The sequence below is a fragment of the Haliaeetus albicilla genome, chromosome 17 (assembly GCF_947461875.1).
Source record: "Haliaeetus albicilla chromosome 17, bHalAlb1.1, whole genome shotgun sequence".
NCBI lineage: Eukaryota > Metazoa > Chordata > Aves > Accipitriformes > Accipitridae > Haliaeetus > Haliaeetus albicilla.
Genome location: NC_091499.1, coordinates 21,818,709 through 21,846,135, shown reverse-complemented (window position 1 = coordinate 21,846,135; position 27,427 = coordinate 21,818,709). Strand labels below are relative to the sequence as shown.

Sequence of the window (27,427 nt, the reverse complement as noted above, 5' to 3'; positions counted from 1 at the left end):
TGCTTTGCTGTCTCATGAGCCCATTTCCTTTAATTTATCTGTTATAAATCCTGGTATGTGTATTCATTATGGACTAGGGATTGTTTGTGCAAATGAGTTATGATTCCCTTGGAAAAACAAAACCAAAACAAGACACCAATCAAACACATGGACACAGCTCTTAAACAGATAAGTAATGCTGGATTCACTCCAGGGGCTTTTGCTCTGTGTTAGGACAAGTTAACCCAGTAGCTGCTCAGTTCTGTATTGCTCAGGACAAGAAGCTGTGACTGCTCCTTCTTGCAGGTGTTGCCTCGTGAATGGTTGATGATTCTATGTCAGCCCATAAATTTGATATGCACTTCTCCTGCATGCTGAATTGTATAAATGGAAAAGCACTGCGTGACTTACAACTCCTAACAGAATAATTATTCAAAGGATGCAAGAGAAGTTGAGGCAGAGAGTATGTGTACCAGAGCCACAATGTACATTTTTTATCTCAGAAATTAAGGACCTAAGGAAATAGCACTAGAGACATTTTCCTCATTCTATCTACTCAGGAGTCAGACACAATTTCAGTTGTTAAAATTATCCCTTTCCTTACTCCAAACCAGGAATTCCACAGAAACCAGAGGAATATAGCATTTTAAGTGGTTATAGAAAGGAAAACAGTCCCATGCAAGCATGGCAGAGAATATAAATCAACTCTGAAAACCATGGAAGAGGCGGTGTCATGATTCCACTCATGCCACTAAGGTGAGATCTCTCATCTAGTAAGTGGGAATTGTTGTCTGAGGGCGCTAGAAGCCTGATTTCCTCAGCAAGTCCTCTAATGGCTGGCCATTAGGCACGAGGTGGACAAAAACCATCTCTGCTGGTTTGCATTCTTGACTGGAGATAGCTCTGTGCTTGAACTCGGTAAGCTCCATGTATGCTAAAGATGCAGCTGTCTTCATGAAGCCACTCCCCATAGGATTAAAACAGTGTCGCAAAGATGGTAGGTGTCTGCATATGCTCAGATGATGAAGAGGTGATGAGTGGTTTATGTGGATTTGCTTTTTTGGAACGTGGTGCTTAAACCCCACCTAGATCATACTCTAGTACCAATACATACATATGCATACCTATAGGATCTAGGTTTTATCACAGATATTTTAGGCAAGAATTTATATTAAATGTCATGCTGGTATTTGCTGTAACCGTCATCTCTGGACTTAAATTTTATGCTAGCTATTGAATAGGCTGTTCTTTGGGATTGTGGGGAGAAGGAAGACAACGCTGAAATATGAGAGCTAACTTTTAAAAACAAAAATAATCCACATACTGGAAAATTCAGCTGACAAGCTTCCCCCGTCATTATATGGGGTTGTAAAAGGACATTCCTCTCAAGTTCCCTGCCCTTTATGGAAAATTATGCAAAGATTAGTATTACCTACTGACATGATATCACATTACACTATACTTTGTCCCAAATCTAAGAGTAGTTGCCCCAACAGGCCAATACTTAAAAAACCCAGACTTTGTTACACATGTATAGATAGGTTTCATGAAAGTACAGAGTAAAACTTTACACTGTACCTAGGAAATACTACATAAAATCCCTCCTTGTGCTATTTTGAACACATTCTTATGGCCTCTTTCGTGTCCCCTGCCTTTTGATATGTGGTCCCAAGCTTCTAACAAACAAAATATCAAAATACTAGTCATACAGCTTTATCGCAACAGGAAAGCTACAGTTCAACACCATTTTAGACATACTGATCAATAACATTAAAAAAATCCTCTAAATCTCAGTGATGGTAAATAGCCCCTCCAGTCTTCATAGACAGATTGGTCTGTTCTATTCTGCTCCCTGCACTTCAACACACAAGAGTTCACCATACTCGAATTCCAAACGAGTGGCATAAATGTTAAAAATGTTTCTGCAGGTTATTTTCATTGGCATCATTCTCAGCAATGTTTTGAAGATGGAAGAGCTTTTGCAGGCCTCAGCAGGGCTGCAAGAACCCGGTTTGATTGCCAGAATGGAGAATTAATTTTATTCAAGTCCTTGATCTTTTCCCTGCAATCCTCGTTGGCCTGACTAGGGATCTGGCCCTTAACAGACCACTGAGTACTCTTGCAACCATCCTCTTTATAATCCCAGACAGTCACCAGCATCCTACATGTTTGTCTCTGGCCAGTCTGCCAGCTGGAAGAGACTTTTCTAGAGGCTTCACAAGATGCTTGTTGCAAGTGCTAACCAGGCAACACTGTGGAAGAAGCTGATGTGGGCAAAATATACAACTGAGCTCCAGTGCATGCAGAGATAGTGTGCACAGGTAATGGCCTTCTGTATAACAAGGCTTAGAAAACAAACTGGATCAGCTACCTAAGCAACGGCTGTGAAATTAAGCAGAGGACTGCTTAAGAGCTCTGAGCTACTGGTGCTACACCAGAGAAAAAAACTTGGAAGTTAGCTTATACTCTAAGAGAATTTCTGTTTGTTGTAGGCACATTTGATTAATCAACATTTGTCTGTACTCTCTAATCTAGGGCAATTTCTTCAGGCTGAGGAGCCCACGTCTGCATTTTTTGGCATACTACAGCCTCCTGCTGACTGCCAGGAGGGCTATTAGGTCCAACACACATGAAGATTGAAGCATTCTATTCCTTCAGGAGTGGTGCTGCCAATTGCAGTGCTACAACTTAAAAAACATCTCAGAATTCAAAGTTCGTCTTGAAGACAGGACAAAACAACTTTCGAGGAAAACAGATGTGACAGTTACCATTCTGTGTTGCTTTCCAAGGCCTGCTGGTATAGCCTGCTAACAGCACCGAGGTGTACAGAATTGCCCACAGCAGAGCCAGGGACAAGCTTCTGACACAACCTACTGTTCAAAGAGCCTCAGGAACAAAGACCTGATCATCAAAATGAATTAAAAGGTGATCTTAGCCTTCATTCCATAAAAAGAATCATTAATATCTCAATTTCTGTGAGGAAAAGGTTAAATCTGAACAGGCTTTTGTGCCAAATTCTTTATTTTAAACACAATCAGTGTCCATTGGTACCCAAGACTAATTCATGCAACGGCAGCTGCAGCGATGATTTTTTTTGCTGCCTGAGAAAAATTTACACTGAAATGTGGAATAAGGCTATGTCAAAGGTAAAATAAACAAACCATCAGAGCAAATGCCAGCCAAGAAAATAAGATCCAGCACTGCAATCCTTTCGCCTGTTGAACCACTCACTCTCTGGTTTTCACATTTTCAGCCTGTGCAGATTTTTTCTGGGTAAACTCAAATGTCTGCTGGGACTGGGAATAGAAGAAAAGTTGTGGTTAAACCCTTCTTCTGTCCAGCCCCATTCCCTGAATAATCGGATGTAAAAGAAATAAACTATGAAGTCTGTCTTCCAGCAGTCATGAATATCACAAAGTAAATTGTGGTTAATCAGTAGCAACAGAACTGTCCATTTCTTCCAGGCAGATGAAATATAAAATACGCAGTAATGCTTAGAGCACTTGCTAATTATTTAACAGAGGGATTTTCTACACAAAACACATTTAAAAATTGAAAAGGTTCACTAGTCCTGACCAAAACATTTAAAATAGATTTTTATCAATTATATTTTAAAGCAGAGGACTGCAACTGACCCCATCTTGCAGCCTGAATTCAGCTGAATCCTACATAGGCTTATAGACCCTTCTGCAAAATGTGTTCTTAACAGGAAAAAAGTACAGTATCACGTATCACTAGTCTGAAGCAGCAATGATTTCTGAAGACTGGCCACGAAGAAGCAGTGTCAGGACTGGGAGGGGATTTCCAGTTCTGCCTTGTCTGAACTTCGGTTACTCACGTGCCTCCTAGTTTCTCCATGCCTCAGTTTACTCAGCCTTAACAGCATTCTTTGTACACCTTGTGAAACTCCATAGCTGCGGTGCTGGAACAGACAGTAATTTCCAGTGAGTGTCATTTATAGTAACATTTTATTGTTCATCATTCAGTATCCCCTTTCCTTAAGCATCCTAAAATTTAGGGGTTGTTGGGGTTTGGTTCTTCTTTTTCAGTGGAGCTGCACACATCAGTTTATCAGCCAGCTGTCCCTATGTCCCTCTTTTGAGCTGATGTCATCACTTCAGCACCATCCATCCTCCCCTGCAGTGTGTACTCCTTTCCTAGGGCCTGCGAATTTCATCTGCCATGAATATTGTTCACTCACCATGGTTGTTAGGAGAAAAAAAGAACTATGAGGAAATGTTGACATCACTACTTGCCTTCTTTCTCCAGACCTTTCTTAAACAGGTATGTAGGACTGAAAGCAAGGAGGGGTCAGGGATTGAAGTCTCCCAGGGTCACAGGAAGAGAACTAGAAAAAATTACTCATGATCAAAAATTGATCGGACTAAGAGTTTGGTTACCTAAAAAGAGAAGACTGAAGGTACACATGCTGACAGTCTTCAAAATACATAAATACTATGGTAAAAAGGAAGGGAATGACCTGTTCTCTACACGGATAGGGCAAGAAGTAATGGGGTTAAACTGCACCTAAGAAGTTTCTAATTGGAGACAACAGAGATCTGTCCTAAGCTAAGGAAAGTGGAGCACTGGAAGAGATGCCTGGGGAGGTTATAAAGTTTCATCTCTGAAGATCTTTGCATAATTTGGGTACTTACCAGGAAAGAGATGGGGAGATTGGATCCTGCTTTGTGGTAGTAAAATCACAGGATGGACCAGATGAATTCTTCACATTCCTTTCTGTCCCAGTAAGTTTATGCCATAGCTGTGAAGTCCAGAAAGATCCATTCATCTTCCCCTCTTCCACTCACATATATTAACACTCCCCCCACCCTCTCCACCAAACTTAAGGTTTATACTACTCCAGGCCAAGGGCTCTGTCAATTCTAGCAGTTCCTGCCCCCCAAATACCCAAGTTTATTTTACAAAGCGAACCACATTCCATCTTGCAGAGGAGAGTGAATACCTCCCCCTTCCATTTTTTGCCCAAGATGCAATGGGCCACGTTAGAGAAAAAATTATTCCCAACTCAAATCTGATCCTAAGATTAGTTCCAAGCATGTGAAAAAGATGCATGAGTCAGGAGCAGGACCACCATGAACACCTCTGTCCAGCTTTTCATCTCTTTCTAATGCTGATCTGGTATTTCAGAGGAAAGTGACACTTCCCCAAGTCATCCTAGAAGTCACACAGCCAGGGACCACGGGGAGAAAGTTCAATCAAAACAACAAAAAATACTATTTCCTGAGCCTTGCAGGCAACTCACAGAAAATCTGGAGTGTGGCATTAATGGACAAATACAATACATAAAAAACACACTGACTGTAGTGAGTTAATCTTTATTCCAAGCAGCTTTCTAAATAGGGAAAAGGAAGGAGAAGCCAACAGGACTGAAAAGGCACATGGACTCAGTTCCCAAAAGGGGCTCTCACATTCTTCCACCTGACTCTCAGTGAAAGAACATCCTTTAAAGAAAATTAGATTTACCTTGAGGACCCCAAGTCACAACAAGTCTTCCTCTTCCCTCGCAAAAGCCACCTCTCATGCCTTCCCCTGCCGTCTCCTACCTCTGTTGCCATATCCTGCCACAGTCAAGAAACATCATTTCAATGACAGCTCCTTCACATGTAACAGTAAGGGCTTTTCATCCTTCCTTGAGGGTACCAGCTCCCCACTCCAGCTTCAGTAGCTAAGTCCTTCGTCAAACCTGCCCTCTCATACTAATCGTTAATGTGAATTTATGAAACTCCACCATGAAATAGCATGGGCTGTTTGCTCCCAATGTCCTGTTTGGGAGGCCGTAGAGACCTTCAGTCCCCTGGTTGTCAGTAACCTACTTCCTCCTGTTTTCCAGTCCCAATTTCCTCATAAGTTTTCTCTGCTACCAACAATGTTCAGTAAAGCCCTGAGTATTCAGCTCACCACACCCCAGCATTGCTTTTAGGGAAAGACTTCCACACCATATGTCCTTCTGCAGCCACATAGCTGAACACACATCTTTAGGCAACCAAAATGCCTGTAGTCACAGGCCAAAATCTATGGTCACAGCACACATCCATCTGCAAACTGAGAAGAGCTTGCTGTCACCTGATGTTTACGTGCACTCCTATCAGATGAGTGACACACCATTGCATGATGGGAGATGCCTGCATTTTTGTTGCATCATGGATAAGTTTGGGTCACACAAGAGGGAAAGAGCTGTGCAACCATCAGGGTATTGGGCATCAGGCTGCAGGCAGGGTGATTACATGCTTTGGGTCAAACAAGTCTAATCCCACTTTTCAGCCTCTATTAGACTGAACATGATGAGCTCCAGGACAGGTCTCCAGCATACTGAAGCTCAGAACAAGTTACAAGACCTTTTCTGCCAAGACAGACCACTGCATTTGGATCTTGGTTTTGCTTACCACCTTCTGTTGTAACATATAACACCATTTCTACTCCTGCGATTGCTGTGCTGGGAAGACATTAGAAAACAGAACACTTGTGGCCAGAAGCATCTATCAAGTTTTAGCATCTAAAAGACCTCCCTGCAACCCACAGAACAGGACCTGCCATTAACTCGAATCAGAAATGCAAGACGAAGTGGCTGTTCCTGGTATCGGTATGCCTCATGGCCCAAACGTGCACCTTTAAACCAGCGTCATCAGTCAGGGATTTCTCACCTGTGGCAGTCCCTCTGGATCAAGACCAGGCCACCCTGGAAGACCAAGGGGCAAGCCGTGCCTTTCCGAAGGCACGGTTCAAGGGATGAAATTCAATGCACTTGATTGCTTTTGCAGTACCACTGAGGCCATGGGGAGGCACTGGACGCGAACCAGAGCGGCGCAGAAAGGTGCTGTGAGGTAATCCCTCCCCCTGAACACTTGCAGAAGTGTTCTTACCGCGGAGAGCAGCCCTTTTGCCTTCTCTTTAATAAAGAGATGGCTTAGCACGAAACGCGCACAACCAGCGAGCCCCCCTGACTCTGCTCACTCGCAGCGTGCGCCATGCCAACACCCCGAAATTAACCCACATACTCCAGGATCGCCAGACAGGACGAGCGCAGGGGGACAGCCGGATCCCACACATACCGCGGGGAGGGACGTTTCGGCAGGACGCGCAGGTGCGGCGGGCCGCTCCCGCTCACCTCCCCTCGGCGGCAGCGGCCGCCCCGTGACTAACGCGGCCTGACAGGCGCGGCCACCGCGCTCGCCTCACCGCCAACCGCCCCCCCGCCGCCTAACCGCCTCACCGCCAACCGCCCCCCCGCCGCCTAACCGCCGCCCCCGCTGACATCACCGAGCTGGATTTAAATAGCTCCACAGCCCCCTGCCGCCCGGATACAGCGCGTCCCATTGGCGGCCGCGCCGGCCTATGGCCGCGCCGCGCCGCTCCCCTCCGCCAATGGCGGGGCCGCCGCCGCCGCGCGCCTCCCCTGTCGCTAAGGGAGGGAAATACAGCGCGGAGCGGCGCGGCGGGCTGTCAGGTGCGCTGGGCTGCGCCCCGCCACCGCCGCCGTCCAGGGACGGGGATCAGCCGTGGGGCTGGGTGCGTGGGTTTTCTTTCCTTAACCCCCCCCCCCTTGTTTCTTACCCCTGCTAGGCGAGCTCCGGTAGCCAGGCGCCTAACGCGGCGGTGCCGGCGCGGGGAGGGAAGGGAGCGTGGAAAAGGGCAGTTTTCGCCTTTGTTTTAAGGGCTCCGGCCGTGGCGTCCTGGGGGCGGTGAGACGCAAGGACGAGCGTCGGGCGGGGAGCAGCTCCGCCGCCCTGCTTCCTCGGGGAAGGCTTAGGAAGAGGGGGAGAGATGCATCTCTCAGCGGTGACTCGGGGGCCAGCCAGGCTGCTGGGGCTTAGGCGGCGGATTTGTGGGAAGAGGACGGGATGAGAAATAACCGCAACCTGGCAGCGGTGTTAGGAACGGGGAGGGATGGAGACGGAGAGGGGCTGGGTACCCCCCGCAGGCTGCCGGAGCCCGTGGATGTTTGCACCGGGCGGGGAGGCTCCCCGCCGAGCTGCAATGGACGCTGCCCGCCGCTGGCCGCAGAGCGGAGCCGCCGCCGCCGCCGCCGAGGGAGAGCTGCTCGCCAGGAGCCGGCCCGCAGCGCGCCCCTCGCCGAAGAGGGTCGGGGGGGGGTCTCCTCTTCGGCAACGCTCCGGTGAACGTAGGCTCCGCAGCCGGCCGCCCAGATAGGTGGCATGGCAGCCACGGCTCGAGCGAATAGGTAAACGCCGCTGTGTAGATGTGCTGTTTGGAGGGGAAAAAAAATAATAATAATAAAAAAAAAGGAGGATGCGGATATCGGGCCTGGCGCTGCACGGGGAGATGCAGTAGCCTCTTCTCCTTCGCCTTGTGCGGCGAGATGTAGTGCTGAGGAAAACGAAATCCTTACGTAAGGCGGGCTGGGTACCTGCTGGGTCGCGCATCGCCAGGCGCTGCCCCGCCAGAACCGCCTGGGTCTGTCCCTGCCGAGCTGCAGCCTCTGGCTGCGGGGCCTGTCCTGAAACCGGACTTTTCATCGGCGAGAGCTCTTGGCCTTTAAGAGCCGCGTAGCATCGTGGAACAAACAAAAATCAGTTACGCTCCAAACTCTGAAAATTTAACTCGTTTCACTTGTTACCAAGCTTACGAGCCTGAAAGGAGAAGGTATAAATCTACTCTGGCGTCAAGCCCTAATAGCATTGCTTGAAACGTTTCTACGAGGTTACTGTTTACTGCTTCACACCCTCAAAATATTTCTGATTTGTTTCTTCCCCTTACCCACAATGTGTTAATACGTTGCCTGAATATCCTAAAGATGTCGGTGTGCATACTCAAAAGGCAAATGCGCGTGTAAGAACTGTAGGCAAAACACAGAACGGGGTTGAGACATTTCTTGGATTTAATCTCGGTTTCTGGCTCTGCCTACGTTTCAGAGCAAGGCGATGAACTTTCTGCCTTGCTGCTTTTCTTCCCCTCTTCCCCATTCATCCTCAAATTAAGAACAAAACTTAAGTCGCAGTTTTGCTAGGGAGATTTTTTTTTTTAAGATAGATAAGAAATTCCTGTGCAATGTGAAACATTAATTATTGTAGGAGAAGCTGCAAATGCTTACTATAGAGGCCCTGGTAAAAGCAAAAATAAAAAATCAAAAGAGTACTTTATCCTTCCCTGAAAGAAAACTGCTGTGTTTTCAGAAATCTGAGGTGCCTGCCTGTGTATGTCTTTGTGATGTGATAAAGTTTGTGTCAAGGTTTCTTTCCCTTTGGGAGAGGGGAGCCTGTAATAAGACCCCCCCCACACCCCAGCCCCCCCCCCCCCCCCATTTCTGTTTCCTCCTTCTCCTTACCTGTTATCCCTCTCAGTGAAGGATGAGGACTGTGAAGCCTTGTTTCCCTTCTGTTGTTGCAGAACTCCTTGGATGAATCGGAAGGAAGCACCGGGAGTATTCGGTGATGTCCGTGGGAGGAAGGCACAAGCCACCACCAAGGCCCTTTTCCCTCCATCTTGAGCCTTCCGTGGTGATTTGCAGCAGCACAGGGAAGTATGAAGCACCGAGGGACTGATGTCAGTGTTTAAATCTGATTTCATTTCAGCATAAATGACCATGCAAGGTTCAGATCAGCGGAGGACCAGGGGTAGAATAGCAGAAGTACTTAAGGTGCCTCTTTTAAAAGTTCTCTTTTGTGTATCTAAAGATTAAGGAGCTATTTAGAAAAGATGACTCTGCACATGTGTTTTGTTTACTGTCCTAACAGAAGATGATGGTCTGCATTATCTTACATGCTAGATACATCTTGGGTGAATCTGTATCACCTTATTGATTTCAGGGTAGCTGTATTAAGTTAGTTAAGGAACTAACCCAGCTAAGTTTTAAATAATTGGAATAATATTCTCCTTCTCTTTCAGTCAGATTTGCCCTTCATGCTACTTGTGTTTCATAATCCTCCTAGCTCTCCATTTCGTCATCGCAAGACTAGCATCTCTATTGTAAAAAAAAAAAAAAAAAAAAAAAAGGAGGGAAAAAAAACTTAAAATATAGTCTTTTTACAATCTGATCTTTATTTTCATGTTTAAATAAATTTATGACACAAACTTATCCTGTTTTTTTAATAGGCCAATTTAGTTTCATTTACTTACACTGGTATTTTTTAGAGCCAGAAGCTCTCAGGAAGAGAATGTGTTCGATGCACCAGAACCCTTTAGGGTTTTGATGAAAGATATGATATCATGAGTAACATCTCCACTTCTGTTATTCTTCTTGCATAGTAGCAACAAGATTGAATCACCATTTTTAGCTATTCTTCAGCAGAACTCGTAGTCTATCAATGTGTCAGCTCAACAGCAGTTTTCTCTTCACACTAATGTGAACCAGAAGGTCCAGCTATCACTGATTTTGACAATTTTATTTTATCTGAGATTGCATGTATTGCAGAAGTTTGAAGAAAATGAATTATATGACCTATTATATTTTCCTAAAGATCTACAAAACATAAAATATGTCATCTGAAACATTTTACGCTCATTTGTACCGGGTAACATTCCTAAGTTAGGTGTTTCATAAGCCTTAAGCTATAAGCACTATAAAATATTTGTGTGATAAATAACAAGTATAAGATCAAATGTGGGTCCACTTTTTTTTTTAATGTCTCAGATAGCTCTCTGTGGTGTTACATAATGCATCATAAAGAAATACGTGCCTTCATTCTCTTTAAATCACTCCGGCATGGATAGTACTAAGCCTTCCTTCAAGTCCTTGTTATGCAAGTCCTTGCTACTGTTAATAGCTGTCAGCTCTGCATGGTTACTTAAAAAACAAGGTAAGGGCAGACTTTTGTAAAGCTCCTTCCATTTCTGGAATTTACAGTGAGTCAGTTCCAGGTGCGTTGCTCCCTTTCTCAACTATAAACTAAATTATTATGAACAAACGTTTTTTCCCCCATTAGAAGAAAGTCCCATTCATTCCAGTACATCACAAGGTAATCTCTTTTTTTGTTTAGTTGCATCTATAAGCATATTATGAGTATCTGAATGCACTTGTCCAGTGTCAAAGCACAGTGGAACAGACCAGAATGCAGCAATATTTTGAATGTCTGTTAGAAAATGCAGGCATATAACTAGGTACTGAAAAAATACGTAGCATAGTAAAAAATCCACAACCAATGTAGCAGAGCTATTAGATAACAAAAAATCCATATAGGCATTAAGTACTATTATTGAAAGTAAAATCTATGTTATACAGTATAAGCAGCATTCAAGTGAAATTGATGAGACATCTATATAGAACAGAAAGAACCATTTTTTAAAGCTATGATGTTAAGATGTTCTGTATTTCTTTATTTGGGAAATGGAATTTTCCTTGTCGTTTCGTAAAGACATAAAATTAACAAGCACTTCAGAGAGTTAGGTGCACTGCCTGATTTATGGTGGGTTTTTTTCCCTCTTGTCGAACGTAGAGATCATTGGTGGAGAAAATTCAGGAGAAACCTGTCTGGGTTTTCCAATATCATGGAGATCTTTCCAAGAGCTCTGTCTTTTAACAAGGCCTCAGTTTTAAAGATACTGAAATAGGAATATCTCAAAATTTGTAATACTGGCTATATAAAGAAAAATTTTGCTCTCAGTTTATACTTGTAGAAGTGTATGTGTAGTAACTCAGTGATGTGTCACCAGGAAAGGAGGGTTTTGTTTCATATTCTACTAATAGATGTATTAGTTTACCAATCCTCTGTTGCATTTTTACATTTTTTTACTTTTTTGTTGCTCTTGTAAATTTGGTGTACTGGGTTATTTGTTTATTTCTCTTTTCCTACTCAATTATTTTAAAAGGTTCAACTATATTATGTTCGGGGTTTGGTACGACACATGGAAAATATTTTTTTTATTCCTTTTGCAAGCAGTAGGTTGGTGGGAGGAGGTCTGCACTACAAAATAGTATACCTACTAAATTGTACTCCAGTGGGAGATTAAATAAGAGCAGAACGGCTGAGACATGTCATTTGTCACAGATGTTCATGCAGTTCTGGTATTTTGTTTAAAGCTGGATTCATCAAACATGATAAGGAGTAATTTCTGTCTGATATGAAGTTTCCATCCAAGGAGACTAAGTGGGTTAAGTTTAAACTGTGGTTTGAAAATACAGGGAAATTTTACTGGACAGTTGACAGCTTGATTCGGTAGCCAAAGTGGATGCAAGGAACAAAATTGGAGAATGCTATTTTTGCAGTGTCTAAAATACATCAGTTCAGAAGTCAGCGGGAAAATGCATCACAAATGTATTACTGTGGAGCAGAGTTATGTTAGCTACAAGATGCTTTTGTCTATGAAGCACAAAGATTTTACCATAAACATTTGAATTACATAGATTATAAAGGGTACCGATGCTGTTGGAGAGCAAGTGTGAAATGTTGATGCGATAACCTCCGATACTTAAGTGGCATTTACTGACTGCTTTTACCGTATTTCATAAGTTTGTAACACAAGTTTAGTAATAACACTTAGTGAAAATGCACGAGGCAAGCACTAGTGTAATATTTATTTACGTTTTTTTAGATAGGCTGATTATCATATTTAATAAAGTAGAATATAAATGAGAAGGCCCAGGACTAAGATTACTTTAAAAGGGAGATTTTTAAAAATGAGTATCAGACTCATTCTTAGTTTGTATTAGTTGCAATCTCTTTTAATATAATTTTCCCTTTTGTAAGTTCCTTTCTGTCTCTCTTCCTTCAGAAATACTATTCCCCTGGCCCAAAAGGGGGAAATGGAATGGCTACGATTGGCTTCTGTTTACTGGAGCAAAATGATTTTTTTCCCAAACTGAAATATATGCATTAATTTGCTAGACTACCAGCTATTTTCACCTATGGTATTTCTGAGAACTAGATAGTGATGTCCATTTTAAATGCAGCTTACTACGTTATGGCATCTGTAATCGAGCATTTTTCTCTTTGGTAGTCAGATATACAGAATTGTCAGCCTGTTTGCGTTTAAGTACCTGAAAGCTGAATTGGAAAAAAATATTTTTGATACAATAAGTTTGGGGTTTCAGTCTGTAGTTCCTTTTGAGTTTTCTAAGTAAATGCTACATAGACTATCAGAAAAATCGAGGCTTACATAATCAAGCCATACATTTTTTCTGCTGCCTCCCTTCCCCCACTTAGCTTTCATTTTACTCTGAAAAAATGAAAAATTTTGAATAGAAAATTACTATGACATACTGCTTATATACACATTTTCATGAGACTGCATAGCTAAGCTATTCGTAGGTATTTAGTAAAAGAAAGCAGTAAGCAAAATATTAAAACCTTGAGGTGGCTAAACTTTAAAATTATAGTGATCGTTAAATACAGCATTATCTAATATGATGTACCTAGCTGTGTAGCAGTAAGTCTCTTTTCTTTGCATGGGGAATTAGGGAACTTCTGTATATTTCTTATTCAAAAAGAAAAATAAGAACGTCGTACCCCATTTTTTTAATTCGTTGTAAAGCTGATGCTCCTTCGTAAGGGAGTTGGTTTTAATACCCAGCTTTCAGAGGATGAGCAGTGATTATTGTTGACAAAATATATAGCAAATGAATCAAAACTCTGTCCTGCTAGATAATTACAAATTGAATTAATTACAAAGAACAATATTAAAATTTTATCTAAATATGTTAACATGAACTCTTACCCATAGGTGGCAGTCAACTTTCACTGTAGTAGGGATGCCAAACTTTTGGTTCATGGTATTCATACTTATGCTGAAATAATTTTGATGGGGTATGCGTATGTGCATATACGTAAGTATATACATGAATGTGTGTTGGGAGAGGGGGAAGGAGGTGAAATTAACCCTAGAATTAATTAGGAGGATTCTGAATTGTTATATGTAAGCAAAAGGAATTATATTCTGGAGAAAGATCCAGGTGATTTTAAAACCACACAAACAATTTTTTATCTCTCCATTGCTGACGCTCATCTAAATGAAGTATGATAATTCAAAAACGAGCAGGTGCCCCTACAAATTGAGCAGAAAGGCAAGTATCTCACTAGCCTTAGAGAACACGACCCCATACCATGCCCAATGCTCCAAACTACATTTCTGTTTCGTCGCCCATTATCTGTAAATTACAGAAGTGCCACAGTGACGACACTCTGCCCTGGAAATCCCAGCAATAAGCTGCCTTAAACATCGAGCAAATACAGAACGGGTGCTCTGGGTGAAGGTGTCCTTTCAGACGTGGAGAGCAAGCAAAACCTGTGGGCTGTGGTTCTCTTTCTCTTTGCAGAGCTGCCATTGACACTGCCTGCAAGAGCAGAGATCTGCTCAGTTTTGCCCTCAGCTTTGTTAGGGCTTTATGCGGTTTATGGGGATTTCCTTCTGCAATACCGCTAAGGAGGCGCTTGGGACCCCACCAAAAGTGGAGGGGTTGGAAGGAGCTTATTAGCCAGATCATCTCAGTCTAAAACAAACAGAATTTGTGAAACTACACAAGTGACATACTAAAATGACAGCGCTCTTCTGAGAAAAGAAGACCGAAAACTGAAATTCATGAGTAGGTAAAGTCATACTCTTTTTACTATTACAGCTACACTGGGAGTCTCTTCAGTTAAGATTAATCTAATATTGTGTCAAGGTAGGCCACTGTACACATTTAGCAGAGGTCAGGAACTAGCATTTTACAAAATGGAAAATTGGAAAAATATACAATTATATGTTGCTACTACAGTGTTTTACTGTGATGCAAGATTAAGGGCTCAGAATTGAGCGGAATGGTGCAGTATTATTAAAACAGAAGGCCTAATTCTCCTTATGCAAGAGTCGCAGCAACACACATCATTGTATAAGCCAAAGCAGGCGGTACGATTTCATAGTCAAACAGGGTATTTCCACACACATGCAACCATGATGTGACTAATTAGATACTTGCATATGCACAGCCCCATTTGTTCCCCAACTGTAATAATTAGGAGGATTGCACTCCATGTTAATTTACACTCTTGTGTAACACTATTGAATACAAGATAGCAGGTGGTGATAAACTGGCTGGTGGGTAAATTTGATATGCATTTTGAAAATCAGAGCTTTCTTAGTCAGCTCTGACCTTGACATAGGCAAGACCGGAGAAGACCTCCGCAGCCGTCAGGCCTGATCCCAGCTACTGCAGGCAGCCATGTTGCACTGTTCAACTGAACCGCAGGGGTACCAGACTCCATCTTGAAGCTACCCTTATCATGAGGTTGCTCCTCGTTTTCTCTTCCTCTGAGTGGTTGAATATTTCAGATAATGTGTATCATGAGCAGCTGAACCTCTCGTGTTCTGCGAGGTCTTTGACTTCTGTTTAAAGAACATTTCTCTCTCCCGGTATAAAGTCCCTTCCAATCTGTCAGCCCTTGAGCTTTCTTCGGTTACTGCCAAAACCTGCTCAGCCTCAGTTCAGCCAAAACAGCCATGCCATACGTGTCGTAGAGGAGGATGCTTTTCCCTGACCATTTTTCTAACCCTCCTTTACGCCTTTTCCACTTCCAGTAAATCTCTTTTAACATGCAGGGTTAGAAGTAGACACATCCAGATAAGATGTTGCCAGGGCTTCTCGTGGTGGCATTAATACTTTTCCTATCCCTGCTAGATATACAGCAACTAATATTTTGATTTTTTAAAATTTTTATATTCAGAACTGCCTGCTATCAACATCTCACAGGCCACGAGGACTGACCAAAACGTCCAACTTACCCTTTTTTATGGATGCTGATAGCAACATTTCTTCTTACTCATTCCTAGTTTATGACCTTGACCTTTGCACTATTGTACTGGTATTGCATGACAAGAGTGTCAAAAGGCTTTTTTGTAAGAAGGGTGCCATCGGTTTCTTCCAAACTACAGGCTTCCCGTGAATTTTCTGGCATGTCCAGATTTGTTCAGGAATCTTTACGCTTTGCACGACTACGGACGTGAGGTGGCACATGCACATGATACAGCGCAGGGCTTTACAGGTGAGCTAGCTTGGCTCATGAAACAGAGTTGTCTCTAGTATTACGTTACCTCAGGCGCATCGTAGTGTGTTATTTCAGGTAAGCCTTCAGAAAGTTGTACAGTACGTCTGACTCGGTGTCCTGGACTGGCTTCATTTGACAGCTCTGGGCGCAAGAGACAAAATTCTGAAGTATTTTTCCAGCATCAACAGAAGAGATGGACTTAGTGTCACATTATATTGTTTCTATTGATCTGTAGGTTAATCTCCAGTTCACAGGTTATGCCTGTGAGATTGAAGGGAGAGCAGGATGTACAAGAGTTGCGTGGCACTCTTGAATAACATGTAAAAATAAGAATTATTTTTTTAATAGAAGAATCTGGAGGGTTTCAGTGGTTGTGTTTCTGGAAGTTAAGTAACATTATGACTATCTCTAATTAAACAAGCAAAAATCTATTTTTCTTTCTTCTCTTTGTCTTCCCTTGGAACTTGCTGTATGAAATTTCTATTGTGGCATTTTTATATAGCAATTTTATTTGATATATTTTACTTCTGTGCCTGCGGGACAACTAAGAAACTTGACCACTGTGGTTTATCTTTATAGCAAAAATACCATACTGAAGAACTTTTGCTAGGTTTGGTGTATGCCGAGTTCCAGGATATTGAGTCAAGCCCAGCATGTAAAATTACTTTTGTGCCCTTTGTTATACGATATTGCAGCCCCTCTTTGTGCAAACAGTACCCCAGCTTGTGTCATCGGCTGATCTTTCCTAGGTTAAGGTAGGCAGTGAAAATAATTAGCAAGATCTGTCTGGGATCGTTCTTTAAGGATGTCCACTATCAACTTTCCTCTAGCCTGAGACTTCCCTTTCAAAACTACTTAGCAAGCTTTTATTCATATTAAGAGTTAATTTAGTAATTGCTGTCTTCCTTAGGTTTTGGGGTTTTTTTTCCAAGTAGCATACTAACAAATGTTTTCCTGAAATGCAGTCAGATTAGGTCAACTTATTTCCTTGATGTAGAAAAGTAGGGTTTGGTGTTTTTTTAAATGTCCAGCTAGCGTGCCATAATGTATTCTTAGGAAAGCTTTGTAGCGTTTTTCTTATTTTCTATTTATCCAATTTTATCATATTCTTCTTTGCATCCAAGTTCTTGGTGGGCGGTCCCAGTTTTTCCCCTTTTTAAACTCTGGTTAATTCTGAAATCCTATTTGAGGTGGCTGCTCTTCTACTTGGATTCAAGGACCAATCTGTACAAATTTTCCCACCTAGAAATTAAGAAAGCCAGAAAAAAACTAAATTTTTTTTGCTATTTAATCTCCATCTAAAGGATTCGTGGAGAAGGTCACTCACAGAGATGGTGGTTAAACATGGATTTTCTTGGAGTGTTTAGCATGTAGCTGAGAAGACCATAGGCATAAGAGCCTCTAAATCCTGCAGTTTACTGCTCCAAGACTTTCGCACTTCATTTCTAGTCCAGCCAAGGGCTGGTCATATCTTGGAGGTTTCATAAAGTCTTAAGAAGAAAGTGAACATAGCTAAACAACTTGGTTAAGGTTACTATACATTAAAAGGCATCCTTTAAAAAACTGAGGTTACACCCAAATGAAGAAAACAGAAAAGAACTTCTGTCTGGCAGGCTATGTATGTAAAAATGCTATTAACTGTATCAAAAAATGAGTTCAAGGAAAAGCTCACTGGCTCACATGGCACTAAGTTTTAGCAATGGCTCTAGACAAAGATACAGGTAACTACAGACCATTAGGCCTGATGACCAAGCCAGGTGAACTAGTTAAAAGAATTAGTGAACAAATGGGTAAGTAAGTGTGACTTAGGGAATGAAACAGGTAGCTTTTGTGAAGGGAAGCGATGCCTTGCAAGTCCCCCTGTACAGGGAGAGGAGGTCTGGTCGACAACCCTACAAACAATTTAAAAAAGACATTTGACATTGTCCTGCTCTCGGCTGGGATAGAGTTAATTTTCTTCCTGGTGGCTGGTATAGTGCTGTGTTTTGGGTTCAGTATGAGAAGAATGCTGATAACACACTGATGTTTTCAGTTGTTGCTAAGTAGCGTTTACACTAAGTCAAGGATTTTTCAGCTTCTCATGCCCAGGCAGCAAGAAGGCTGGAGGGGCACAAGGAATTGGGAGGGGACACAGCCAGGACAGCTGACCCAAACTGGCCAAAGGGGTATTCCGTACTGTGTGATGTCATGCCCAGTATATAAACTGGGGGGAGTGGGGGCCTGGGAGGGATCGCTGCTCGGGAACTGGCTGAGCATCAGTCAGCGAGTGGTGAGCAACTGCATTGTGCATCACTTGTTTTGTATATTTTAATTCTTTTATTATCATTATTATTATTTTCTTCCTTGTCTGTCCTATTAAACTGTCTTTATCTCAACCTACGTGTTTTACTTCTTTTTCCAATTCTCTCCCCCATCGTGCTGGGGGGGGAGGAGTGAGCGAGCGGCTGCGTGGTGCTTAGTTGCTGACTGGGGTTAAACCACGACAGACATCTTTTACCAAAGGCTCTCAAAGAAATTAAGCTGCATGGGCAAAGAGGCAGCTTCTCATGTGGACAAATAACACATGAAAAGAGAGAAGGCAAAGGACAGAAATGAACACTCACTTTTCATGGTGATGGGAGACAAAGAGCAGAGCCCCTCTGCTGGCATTATACAGCGTGCTCAGAAATGTTCTGGGAAGGGGCATGAACAAAAGTTGCAGAGATTACTGTCAACACAAAGGCAGGACGAGGGAAGACACCGTGAAGCTGAGTGACTGAGGAACAAAACAGCAGATGAACCTCGGTGTAGGTAACCGCACTGTGACACACAAGGGGAAATGAGGGGGTCTCAGCTGGCTGTTACCCTTCCGGAGCAGCGTCGTGGGGCTGTAATAGATGCTTCCACAAAAACATCAGTGTGCTGCTTGGCAGCGGATCAAAAAGCAAGCAAAGTGTTAGGAATTACGAAGAAAGGGACAGGGAACAAAATAAAAAACCCCACCATGATTATGGCGCTGTGTAAAACTTTTCTTCCACTTTCCAAGCCTTGCACATGTTTCTTTGGCATGGCTGCCTTTAACATAAATGCATAGCAACGTGTGTGTTTAAAAAACATTGCAAAATCAAAGCTAGAAAGCCAATATCAGACAAACAAACAAAACCCACTGTACTAATAGAAGACAACAGTTTGCTTCACAGGCCTCTCCCCCACCTTCAGAAAGGCCAAGTGGAAAAGAAACAGCATAAGAGGGTAGCCGTGGCACTGCTGGAAACATACCAAGGAGGGATGAAGGTGAGTATGTAGAATTGTCTGATTATATTTTGACCCTTATTTGCACCTCTCTTCCTCTCTTTTATCCTCCTCGATCAAATCTATTAATAATGGTAAAGCAGTTGTTACAATGCCGCGCTAAAAATCATTAGTAAGCAGGAGACCGCATTGTGGCCAGGGTTGTAACACACAAAACGCTGGGCAAAAGAGATGTGACGGCAGACTGTTGACATGGTTTTCTATATGAGGCAACTGGGAGTACCTCAGAGATCAGGGTTATTTAAGATGTTCATTAATGACCCTGTACCAACGACGCAACCCATGTATCAACTCTGCTGGTGAAATCTGCTAACAAGGCAAGAGCTGGGAGTCGCTCTCGGTACAGAAGAGGACTAGGTTGTTACAGTGAACAGCTGTGTCCACTCCATTAATAAAAGCAGGTAAAAATATAATTAAAACCCATGTCTGCACGCTAAGGAACTAGTAGGAGTTTCAACTACAGATGGGACCTTATGAGTTAGACTGTCCGAGACAGACATGAGGGTCTGCGAAGGTCGCGGGGTGACCCAGCGGGGCACTGGAGTGTTGCAGCTGGAAAAGAAGCAAACGCAGGTGTAGGGTATGGCAAGTGCCTATGCAGGATTTCCAGTATCTTCTTTCCCAACCAAATCGCATCTGCGGCATCATTCGTGATTCGGGTCACCTGTGCTCAGGAAACGTGAAACATAAGCACATGCAGAAAGCTGTTGAGGACAAGATGGAGCGTGTCTTGTGGGAACTGGTTAGAAAGGGTCGTGTTTGTTAACCAAAGATGCACAGGGAGGGGGGTTTTTTTGGGGAGGGCTTTTGTCCTCCCTCTCCCACGGCATTCCCTGTCCGACCTGCTCAGGTACATGTGGAAAACTGAAGGTGAGGAGGAAGCAGGGCTGGATGCACTTACCAGCTCCTCCGCAAGGCATGGAGAGTGATTGCGGGAACTGGTGTTCAGCCAACGGGTCTGCCATATGCGTGATGGATGGTAACGCTTTTCACCACTGTAAGGCAGCAGCAAATATTTTTAAGCGTGGTGATCAATTTTGTCCTCTAGCATCTAATTGAACATCAGTAAATATGTTATTAAGATGCTTGACAGTGTGCTCTTTTGCAATCAAGGCCAAGATGTAGCCAGATACTCATTTTAATCTCTCCAGACACATTTCTAATGAATTTTTGCAGTGCCTAGAGGAAAGGTCCCTGGTCTGAAGTGGGACACCTGGATGATAAAAGCAAATTCTAATTAATAATATATTGTGTTTATGATGTCAGATTGTCATCTAAAGGCAGGGGTAAAACCTTGTAGTATAGGTCACTGCTAGAATCCTATTAATAAAATTGCTTACTTTAAATCACTCCCAAGGCATAAGGTAGACTGTTCCTGTGTTGGCAGTGCTTTCTCTTGAATATATTTAACTCCCTGTTTATGGTCTATCAAGAAACCACCCAATACTGAGAAAAACTGTATTTTGAAATAACTCCATTGTATTGCAGTGTTTTTGATAGCATTCTGTCCTGTGAAGATATGGACGAACTTCCTTTCTACTTACCAGAAATATGGCACAAGGTCAAGGCTCTATAGCTATTGCAGAGCCCAACTGCAGAAGAAAGCTATACCTACTTAGGCTTAGTATACTGTCTCCTTGACTACTCAGTCCTCTATTTCTTTGAGTAATCAATCCATACTTCTACAATGGCAACTTTTTGATCTTCTGTTTTCTGCTGGGCAGGAGGAACATTTTTACTCCAGTTTTTTGGAGTAAAATTTACAAATTTTACTAAAAAAGTCTGGTGAGTTCTACCATATATGAAAGCCAATCACAGCAGCATATGCTACAGAAATGGATTTTAGTTCTCATTTAAATTCACATTTCTAATCAACCTAATTTTACTGCAAAAGCATTTTGTTTTCCTTTGACCCCTAGATTTTCTTATTCTTTTTGAACTATTGAAACAGGAAGGATGGAATCCTGGCCCCATTGCAGTGCTGGAAAATGTGCAGAGAACTACACTGAAATGAGGGCCCAAGGTGTTCAAAGCCCAAACGAAAACTGTTTGGGTAGTGTCGTTAGCTTTGAGCAGTCTTCTCAACATTTTAGTTCAGAAAACTACATAATCAATTTAGAAGAAAAAATAAAAATCCTTTTATCACCTTGTGCAGTGTAACCACAAAGGGTTTGAGTAATAATAATAAAAAAAAAAGACTGAATTATGTATTTTAGTGGTCTGCCTTTTTTTTCAATTCTATACTTATTACCATTGTTACTTGATTCTTACATGTGTGAAAGCATACATATGTTTTAGTATGAGGGGGGTTATGGCATGGCTTCTGGAAAAAAAATAGGTTCAACAGTTTTGCAGACAATTATCTAATATTTCACAGACTCCAAATAGGTCCTGAATGGTAGACCTGAGTTAGAAGACATAAACATTGACTGCAATAAGGTGTTTATCAGGAAAGCCTGAAGCGACATATGAGGGACTGATTTCCAGTAAATCATTATTATCAAATATGAAGTAGATTTTCCATTTATTAATTACTACAGCCTTTGGACATTCATCCTTGACCTATAGACTATTTTACTTTTTTTTAGGAGACAGCAGAGTGTGAAACCTTTATTATTGTAATAACATGGCAAAAAATAAAAGGAATCGGTTAAGCAACTGCAACCAAAGTGGTAATACGACAAGTCTATTTGAGCAGCGGATACCCAGAAGAGCGCGCCTTCTGTGCCGTAAACCCAGGCAGAGCACAAATGCTCAAAAGCAGTTGTTGAACTGAAGCATATGGACCTCCTAAGAAACTGGGATTCCTGTGGTGCCTACCTGTGCCACGGTCCTTTTCCTTCCAGAGGTCTCTCGGAGAAGTTGCCCACTGTCACCCAGCAGGGCAGGACTCGTGTCCCCCGAGCCCCGTCCCACCGAGCAGGAGCAGACGGAGAGCCTGGCCCTTTTGGCCAGGTGAAGGTGGGTGAGTGCGACGCGACTTATCTTCAGACTGGGTGCGATGCAAGCTGCAAGCAAAATACTCACGATGTCCCCTTTCTGTCAGGGAGCTTAATGAAACTCCCACTGCCAACTGCAAAATCTGGAGGCCTGATTTGAAGGGTGCCACTCTTTAACCTTGGGGCATGGCCATAGAGATAAAAGCAGAGAGTGGCAGAGTACAGTAATCTTCAGGACGTGTGGCATCGTTATCCTCAGATGCTGCATAAGCCTGGTACAATAGCTCCTACCACATCTTGTTTGAACTTGAACTATACCTTCTTTAGGGCAGAGAAACGTTTTCAAAATTGCCTGAACATCATAGCATTTTTAAAGGTATAATTTTCAGCTCTTCCATTGACTGTTTTTTGGGCAAGTCAGTAGTTCACTTTCCCCTGATTTATTTGTCTGTATCATAGGGATAACTGTATTTGCCTGCTAGCGTGAAATGCTGGAGGCTTCTGCAATTTCTGTAGTTTCAGACTGCGGTTTATCTTGATGGGGAACAGTATCCTCAGATTACAAATATATTCATTTCCTTCCTGGAGCAGGAGGTTTTCAGGAAATAAAAGCCCATTCCTAATCAGGCAGGAAAATGAGGGCAGCATGGCATATCCAAAATGAGACAAAATATATGCAATTTTAATATAAGTTGCACATATAAGTGTGTTGACTTTGCTTTTGTGGCGACAAGGAAATATGAAAAATGATAATATTATTTGACTCAAATTATATAAAATTCTATTTTGTAGTAGAGTTAAACCAGCTCCACTGGGTATGGATAGCCAGGATTTAAGAAGAGGCCAAGGCCACCTAGAAGCAGGATTCATCTGCTGGGGGTCATTCAAAGACTATTCAGCTAAAACCTTTCCATTTCTAATGACCTTCTCTGAAACCAGTTCTCAGCTGGCACAGCCAGGCACTGGACTAACTTTGCCATCTTTCACACTCCCCCACACTTGCATGATTCCTGGATTGCCAAACCCAACCCATTGGTTAAATGTTTTTTAGGTGAATAGCCTAGCAGTAAGAATTGCCTCCCAGACTAACCACAGTCTGTTGGAAATCCCAACAGACACATCCTTGTTTGGAGCAATCATTCTCCTCTTAGTATTACTCTCAGTTTCATTTAAGTATTCATCCAAGTCTATAGCTACTGCTAAAAGCTGTTCGTACAGATCCGTTAACAAAAAATTTTGGATTCACCTCACCCATCTTTAAACATCCACGGCGCACACCTCTTCTTCTTTGAACTCCCCTTATATTTGTGAAAGAGAAGTAAGTACCAGGTCATCTCAGTTGGAACGAGGGATCTGAAGTATGTCACGGGAGCTGTGCTCCAGAAAGGCCATTTTTTCCCATTGACTAAAGGGCGGCTGCATGATTTGTTGGGATCGCAAGTGTTTTGATGTGATGCATCACAGGAACAGGTTTTTTTTCATGTGATGTTTAAATTCTGTCTCATTTGCACCCGTTCTTTCTCACTAATAACAGTGGAGCTGCACAAGCATACTTAAAGACAAGTTGTGGTCCATTATCTCAGTATGTTAATGAACTCTGATTTTTTTCTATATTTCATGCCAAAAAAGCTGGGTATGGGGAAGAATACAAAACTATCTTGTTCATCAGATTTGCCTTCTGCTCAGGGATACAAGGAGGCTTTCACTGGCTGCAGAACATATTTTATTCATTTCATAGATTTTGGTTTGCATGTGATACAAGTATTTGTTTTGCTGGATTTTCAAAACTTCTGGAGAAAAAAAAAGGAAATGTTTCCACCTTAATGTCTTTCCAGAAAACAAGCAAACAAACCGAAGAGCCAAGACCTCCAGCTCGGCGCCGCTCAGCTGACATCGGCCTCTTTGCACGAGGAGGGAGGGTAGCCTGGACCTGCTGTAGCTGTATCACTACAGATGAAAAACAAAAGCAAGATTTCCACCGACCAGGGTTTTTGTCTGAAAAGGACATCTGCTTTCTGTATGCATACTAGCACCACCTGAGCGATAGGGCAAGTTTTATTTCCTGGTGACACGTATGAAACACCCTCTAGGTGCAAGAAAACAGGGTAAGTTTGGAAGAAACAACAAGAAGAGGAAAGCAGGGAGTATTAACTACAAATGAATGGGGCAGTCCTTAGGAGGATAATTTTCTCCTTTTAAATCTGGTGCCCATATTAAAATTTCTCCCAGCAGCACGTGCATGACTGATACTTACTCAGCTGATAGCGCAAAGCAACAGTGACCCTGGCACCAATGCCGAGGCAATATTTACAAAAGGATGAACTATTTTCGAACAATGTCTCCAATGTACTAAGCACAAACAGGCTTTTCTTCAACATCAGGCATGCACGTTGTCTCGTTCCAACGATTTTGTTCATGTACAAATGTATTCATTGTGGACAATGCAAGGAAAATGTCATTCTCTATTTATATCCCAGTTTCCCTTTGTCCTCTTTACAGTATCTCGGGGCAGTGATGCAGAGCAGAGTCTTGCTCTAAACTCATGCTATTTTCCTCCCTGTCTTCCTCTGACGCTCTCGCAGTCGCAGAGCCGCAGAGAGTTAAAAGCAGCAGATTTTTTTTTTTTTTTTTTTTTTTGAGGCACAAAGATTGGTCTCTCTCCCTCCACCTCCCAACAGAGAAGATCTAAGTCCTGCCTCTTGCTCCATCACTCAGAGCACATAATGGTCTTGGCAGCGGAGGATGTGGTGGTAGCAGCGTTTTGAGCCATGTAAGTGGATGCACCTGGCACATCAGTGTGAATAGGCGATGTTAAGGCAATTCTCCCCCAGTAATGTATGAAACCATCCACTTCATGAACAGCCTTTCTGTGATAAAGGCTGCCTTTTTGTTGACTTGGATAAGTTCCCCAGTATGGTCAAAACAGAATAATGGAGGACTTTGAAAGAAGGGCCCTTGCACAGAAAATAATTAATCTAGCAGCGGAGGGGCAGAGAGAAAGATTTAGTGACACTTGAACACAAAAAACAAACCCCAAGTCTTAGGACTAAACTAAAAGCATGGGTGCAGACTCGCACTGTGTTTTCATTGTAGAAAAAATCATCTGTCCTGAAAGCATCATTCTTGGGCAGGTTGGCCACCTTTTTGGGTAGGAATTAGGAACATTATTTTAAGTGACATTTCAGGGAAACGCTATTTTGCCTTTCAAGTATCGTCTGATTTTTCTCCAGGGTGGCAATTTCCACTGCTCTCAAGTGTGGCATTCCACTCTGGTAAGCTTCAGTTTATTGGTAAACTGATAAGCATCATTTTAGTACATTTAAGCACATCCTAAAAAAATCAATTGATAAAACTCCTACTTCTACACTTAAAATCACTTTAAATTGGAAGCTCAACCTTAAGTGGAATTTGCCTTTAATAGTGTCCTGGTTTCAGCTGGGATATAGTTAACTGTCTTCCTAGTAGCTGGTACAGTGCTATGTTTTGAGTTCAGTATGTGAAGAATGTTGATAACACTGATGTTTTCAGTTGTTGCTCAGTAGTGTTTAGACTAGAGTCAAGGATTTTTCAGCTTCTCATGCCCAGCCAGGGCACCTGACCCAAACTGGCCAACAGTGTATTCCATACCATGGGACGTCCCATCTAGTTTAGGAACTGGGAAGGGGGGGGCAGGGATTCGCCGCTCGGGGACTGGCTGGGTGTCGGTCGGCGGGTGGTGAGCAATTGCCCTGCGCATCATTTGTACATTCCAATCCTTTTATTACTACTGTTGTCATTTTATTAGTGTTATCATTATCATTATTAGTTTCTTCTTTTCTGTTCTGTTAAATCGTTCTTATCTCAACCCAGGAGTTTTACTTCTTTTCCTGATTTTCTCCCCCATCCCACTCGATGGGGGGGGAGTGAGTGAGCGGCTGCGTGGTGCTTAGTTGCTGGCTGGGGTTAAACCACGACAAATAGATTTCTGCAACTATGTGTATACAAAGAAAATATTCATACATGCCTCAGATGCAACAGTGAAATGACTATAACACATTCCACAAGTTCTAAGAAATAGAAAAATGCACATTTCTGAAGAAAGAACATGTGACTGTTTTCCAATGTGAGACTTCTGAGGCCTGTACGCCCACTTGAATGGATCTCCCAGTAAAGAACTTCCTTTATACCCAGGATTCACATCCAATTCACTGTCAAGCATCAAAACATTCACTGATCCTTATAGACTTTGTAAAAAATTCACTCTTTTTTCCCTAGATAAAATATCTCAATCAGGTTGAAGCAATTTTGTTCTCTGAAAGAAAAGTTTGAGACTTAATGAATATTACTAGATGAAAAATTTTTAACCATATAATGCATTTTAGATAAAGGTTATATATAACACCAAATAAATGAACTCTTCTTGTAATTCGTACTTCTAATAATGCATGATTTTATATGCTTTAGCACATAAAAGATTAGATAGCTTTAAAATTTGAGCAGTGAAACTTTTAGCACAGCATGAGATGAAGATAAGGAGTATTCAGTCACTGAAAACATCTTTCCTTCATCACTGTCTTTCTCATCCTTAAGGAATTTTAAAATTGCAATTGAGCAATTCTTAACTACTGGACAAAAATAACTTCTATTAGCTGGAAAACATTTTAAGATCTTTCAACTTTAGGGTATAGAGATAAACTGTCATGTGAGGGCATGCCTTATCGTTCCCATGAATTGAAGTTTGACAAAGGTTGGTAATTCTGACATTTGGAGAGATGATTAAACCCCCTGAATGACTGAAAGCTATGCATAACCCTCAAGATTAAATGAAGATTAAATGATCATCTATTGTGGATGTATGCAATATATATGATTTCAACAGTTAGCTGGCAGCAATCATTCATTCTTATTTTTCATTAAATTTTTAGAAAGTAGCATCTCCTAAAGTTAATATTGGCATCTCCAAATAAGGTTAGTATTGAAATTCAAATAATTTGGTTGTAATCTAGTTTTGGGGGTGGGGTTGGGTGGGGGTTTTTTTTCCCCCAAAAATGCCTAGCATTGCTTCTTTACCATATTGAAAACACTCAGACAAACAACTGATTAGTCCTCTTTCAGATAATGAAAAACCTTTGGAAGTTGTTTTAATACCATTTGAGTCTCTAGTGAACAGCGTGAAAAATATGCTCTTTTCAGCAAAGTTTTAGAAACTGTTTTCTCAATTTGTGAAGAGTTTCACTATATACGTGTCAATACAGAAGACCTTTTCTGTCAAAACGTGTCATTTTATCTAAGGGCAAGTCTTGG

The 27,427-nt window shown here is 42.1% G+C and overlaps 2 long non-coding RNA genes across 5 annotated transcripts; one reads left to right on the top strand and one right to left on the bottom strand.

Moving 5' to 3' along the window:
• Window positions 1–706: 706 nt before the first annotated feature.
• LOC138689575 (uncharacterized) lies at window positions 707–7,177 on the bottom strand. The gene is made up of 3 exons (XR_011328460.1): window positions 7,050–7,177; window positions 4,635–4,741; window positions 707–4,327 (listed from the first exon to the last, which is right to left on the bottom strand). It is a non-coding gene; the product is annotated as an uncharacterized lncRNA (long non-coding RNA).
• A 240-nt stretch (window positions 7,178–7,417) lies between these two features.
• LOC138689574 (uncharacterized) lies at window positions 7,418–25,566 on the top strand. 4 transcript variants are annotated; one of them, XR_011328459.1, is made up of 5 exons: window positions 7,418–7,506; window positions 9,346–14,477; window positions 15,802–19,187; window positions 21,794–22,166; window positions 23,980–25,566. It is a non-coding gene; the product is annotated as an uncharacterized lncRNA (long non-coding RNA). The 4 variants fall into 4 exon arrangements; XR_011328456.1 differs by having other exon boundaries at window positions 9,346–19,187; XR_011328457.1 differs by lacking the exon at window positions 7,418–7,506 and adding an exon at window positions 7,522–8,179 and having other exon boundaries at window positions 9,346–19,187.
• The last annotated feature ends 1,861 nt before the right edge of the window (window positions 25,567–27,427 follow it).